The sequence below is a fragment of the Peromyscus eremicus genome, chromosome 3 (genome assembly GCF_949786415.1).
Source record: "Peromyscus eremicus chromosome 3, PerEre_H2_v1, whole genome shotgun sequence".
Lineage (NCBI taxonomy): Eukaryota > Metazoa > Chordata > Mammalia > Rodentia > Cricetidae > Peromyscus > Peromyscus eremicus.
The window spans coordinates 125,799,863-125,804,494 of NC_081418.1; positions in this window are offsets into that span (position 1 = coordinate 125,799,863).

The window sequence follows — 4,632 nt, forward strand, 5'->3', positions numbered from 1 at the left end:
AGACAGCTAAATGACTATGGAGTCACACCACCTTGTCCTTTTCCTTACATACCATGGTTGTGCTGTCCTCCTACCAAAGAGAAACGTGGCACCTGGGAAGGGGAACTCACACTCATCATCCTTCTCCTAGGAGACGTTTGAGGTGCCATGATGAGCTGGTCTCAGAAATTGCACACTTGCCTCCTACTGCCCAAGCCAGCTTGTGTCTTGAGCATTTTGTCTTCTTGTTGCTCATGGTGTTCCAAATTCCACAAGGTTGCCACCCCCCTTGTCTATCCTCATGATCCCTCCCAGAGTCTAGATTGGCTCTCAGTGGTCAGAGGCCGAAGTCTTACTGTCATCCTGCCTGCAAGGCCTTTTCTCTTCCAGCTGGAACCTGTTCATGTCTAACCTCCTGTGCTTTTTGCCACTCTGAGGCTTATGTATAGGCTGCCTTCTCGGGACTCTTGGTCACAACCGGAGATGCAAAGTGTCCAGAGAGTGAGGTTCAATCCCAAGTCCTTCCCCCTGTCACCTGCAGATTCCTAGAGCCATGGCAAAGGAGCTTTGGCTGGGAATCTAGGCACTGGCCTAGAGAGCAAGCATGAGGGAGTGGACAGCAGAATGCTGGCCGGTACTTCCAAGCCCAGCTGGATTTCAGAACCAGATCCTGGCAGGTGAACCCTGTCTTCAGGTGTTGTCCTCTGTTGGGGTGACCTCCCCCGACAGGGAAATTCAACATATGCATTCCCGCTGCCTGGAATCAGTCTGCTGGTAGGTTCTGAACAATGGTTTTCCCAAGAATTCAGCCTGAGGGCAGTGGTGGTGAGAACTTTGGAAGGGAACATTCTGCACCCTCTCTGCTCTCTTGTGTTCTAGCCTCTTGCAGGAGCATTTTGAGTTATTTCCACCCTCCTGTTGGTGCTTGCCTATGTTGTCAGCCCTCGGGAGGCGGAAGCAGGTGGATCCATGTCCGTTCTTGGCCAACCTGATACAGGTTGAGGTCTAGGACAGCCCTGGGTTCCGAATGGGACCTTTTCTTACAAACAGCAACAACAAGGACCGCGACCATATCCGACTAAATGAAAATGAAAGAAGACAAGTTCTTCCCAAATTTCCATGGGGCATTCAGGAGGCCTTCCGGGCTGGTTGACAGCGAAGACTGTCATCCTGGGGTGGTCTGGAGTCCCTAGCAGCCCGGCAGCGCCTTGTTGAGAAGCCTGAGCCAGCAGCTGCAGCAGGCTGGAGTTACACCCCTCTCAGCTAGGTGCTAGGGACCCATTTTTCCCAGGCGTCTTTGCGCATGCGCACGGCCCAAACTCACATTTGAAAGAGAAAGAACCGCCTTCCAGCACAGCGTGGGGCCTTTCCACTTGGATCTAAGCCTCCCACAGACCCAGGCATATGGCTGGACCTCACTTTAAGGGAAGCCAGGGCTACCTGGTGAGGTTTAGGCAGCTGAGGCTTAGCGAGAGCACCTCTCCCAGAACGAGCCCAGAGGCGCTTCAACCTAGGCTGGTCCATGGTCAGTGCTGGAAATGGTGAGAGGCAGCTGGGCTCTGGAGCCTCAGGTCCTGCCTAGCGCTTTGGGGTGTCTTTTAGAGGATCTCCATCAGGCCTGACTGTGTAGCCTGCCTAGCCTGGAGCCAGGGAGGCAGCCTCCTGCCTCTGAGTCCTGAGTGCTGGATTGACAGGAATGAGCTATGCAACCTGGCGCTTCCTGCAAAGCGTGTATACATGTGTGTGTGTTGGGCTAGCTTCCTAGGGCTGTTGTGCTGTGGGAAGCTGCTGCTCGTGTATCTAGACGTAGCACAGGAAGGTGCTGGGTGTTCTGCCCTATGACGTTCTGCCTGTGCCCTTGGAGCCTTAGTCTTATTCCCTGATCTAAAGGTGAGGCTTGCTGGACAGCAGCTTGGCCCTCTGCTCCTCCAGTCTCAGGTTCCCCCGAGGCTGGCTGACCTGCAGGCATGGAACTGAGCAGGCAAACATTCTCACCTATGCTGAGGTCTGACCTCTGCTCCCTAATGCTTGCAGGGAAAGCTCTCTCACCTACTGAATGAGCTGTCTCTGATTTGTGTCCCTTCCCCAGGTTGATGAATGAAGCTGGTGACATTTAACACATACAGAAACCCACACAGATGCTTTTGCTTTTCCTTATGGTCTTAGTCTCACAACGCAACTGGGCATGGACTGTGCAGAGTTTGTTGTCCCGCCTGGGCCCAGGGTAACAGACATCTCCCTGTGTCTAGGATCAAGTGGTGAAATGAGGGATGCTGGCATCTCCCATCAGCTACCAGCTTGCTTGTTCTTTGCTAAGTGCCTTTCATGCACGTGAGTTTACTGTCTTGCTTGCTGGCTGCCTGGCTGGATTGCTTGCTTGCTTGACTGCTTGCTTGCTTGCTTGCATGCCTGCTTGCCTCTATCTTCCTTCAGGGATTCAGGACAGTGTCTCCTGTTACACAGCCCTAATTGCTTCTGGATGAACGTTTTTGCCTTTGCCCCGAGACTCCTAATATAAAGACCTGAGCTTCTTGGTGTGTGCAGGCATATTGAGACGCTCACTGTTAGGAGTCACGTACACATCTATGCAAGCCATTCCTCAGAGCAGCTGTGGCAGTCGACTGGCCCCCACGCAAGACTCCCCGGCCCTCTGTGCACATCACGCATGCCCTCCCCTTGCCCCCAGCGCCTTGGGCACCTGTGGATGCATCTGGTGTCAAAGACAGCTAAATGACTATGGAGTCACACCACCATGTCCTTTGCCTTACATATCATGGTTGTGCTGTCCTCCTACCAAAGAGAAACGTGGCACCTGGGAAAGGGAACTCACACTCATCATCCTTCTTCTAGGAGACGTTTGCAGTGCCATGATGAGCCGGCCTCAGTAATGGCACACCTGCCTCCCACTGCCCAAGCCACCTTGTGTCTTAAGCATTTTGTCTTACTGTAGCTCATGGTGTTTTCCAAATTCCACAATGTTTCCACCCCTCTTGTCTATCCTGATGACCCCTCCCAGAGTCTAGATTGACTCTCAGTGGTCAGAGGCCGAGGTCTTACTGTCATCCTGCCTCCAAGGCCTTTTCTCTTCCAGCTGGAACCTGTTCATGTCTAACCTCCTGCGCTTTTTGCCACTCTGAGGCTTATCGATAGGCTGCTTTCTCGGGACCCTTGGTCACAACTGGAGAATGAAAGCAACCAGACAGTGAGGTTCAATCCCAAGTCCTTCCCCCTGGGACCGCAGATCACTAGAGCCAAGGCAAAGGAGCTTTGGCCGTGCAGCTAGGCACTGGCCTAGAGAGCCAGCATAGGGGAGAGGACAGCAGAATGCAGTCCGGTACTTCCAGGCCAGGCTGAACTGCAGAACTAGATCCTGACAGTTGATCCTTCTCTTCAGGTGTGGTCCTCAGTGGGATGGCCTCCCACAAAAGGGCAATTCAACATATGCATTCCCGCTGCCTGGAATCAGCCTGCTGGTAGGTTCTGAACAATGGTTATCCCCAAAGTTCAGCCTGAGGGCAGTGGCAGTGAGAGCTTTGGAAGGGACATTCTAGACCTTGTCTCCTCTCCAGGGTACTAGCATCTGGAAGAGCACCCTCCTGTTCCTGCTTGCCTATGTTCTCAGCCCTAGGGAGATGGAAGCAGGTGGATCCCTGTCTGTTTCTGGCCAGCTTGGTACAGGTCGAGGTCTAGGACAGCCCTGGTTTCCCAGTGGGACCTTCTGTCACCAACAGCAACAACAAGGACTGCTACCACATAGGACTAAATGAAAATGAAAGAAGACAAGGTCTTCCCAAATCTCCATGGGGGTTCAGGAGGCCTTCCGGGCTGGTTGACAGTGAAGACTGTCATCCTGGGGTGGTCTGGAGTCCCTAGCAGGCCGGCAGCGCCTTGGTGAGAAGCCTGAGGCAGCAGCTGCAGCAGGCTGGAGTTACACCCCTCTCAGCTAGGTGCTAGGGACCCATTTTTCCCCCAGGCGCCTCTGCGCATGCGCATAGCCCAACCTCACTTTTGAAAGAGAAAGAACTGCCTTCCAGCCCAGCGTGGGGCCTTGTCACTTGGATCTAAGGCTCATACAGACCCAGGCAGATAGTTGGACCTCACTTTAAGGGAAGCCAGTGCTACCTGGTGAGGTTTAGGCAGCTGAGGCTTAGCGAGAACACCTCCCCCAGAACCAGCCCAGAGGTGCTTTAATCTAGGTTGGTCCATGGTCAGTGCTGGAAATAGTGAAGGAGGCTGGGCTCTGGAGACTCAGTTCCTGCCTAGCGCTTTGGGGTGTCTTTTAGAGGAGCTCCATCGTTGGGGCCAGACTGTATAGCCTGCCTAGCCTGGAACCAGGGAGCCAGCCTCCCGCCTCTGAGTCCTGAGTGCTGGATTGACAGGCATGAGCCATGCAACCTGGTACTTCGTGCAATGCCTGTGTACGTGTGTGTGTGTGTGTGTGTGTGTTGGACTAGCTTCCTAGGGCTGTTGTGCTGTGGGAGGCTGCTGCTTGTGTATCTGGAGGGGGCACAGGAAGATGCTGTGTGTTCTGCCCTATGATGTTCTGCCTCTGCCCTAAAGGTGAGGCTTGCTGGACAGCAGCTTGGCCCTCTGCTCGGCCACGCCCACGAAGGTGTCCCCGCGTGACAAATGCCTTGGATGAGGTGGTTACGT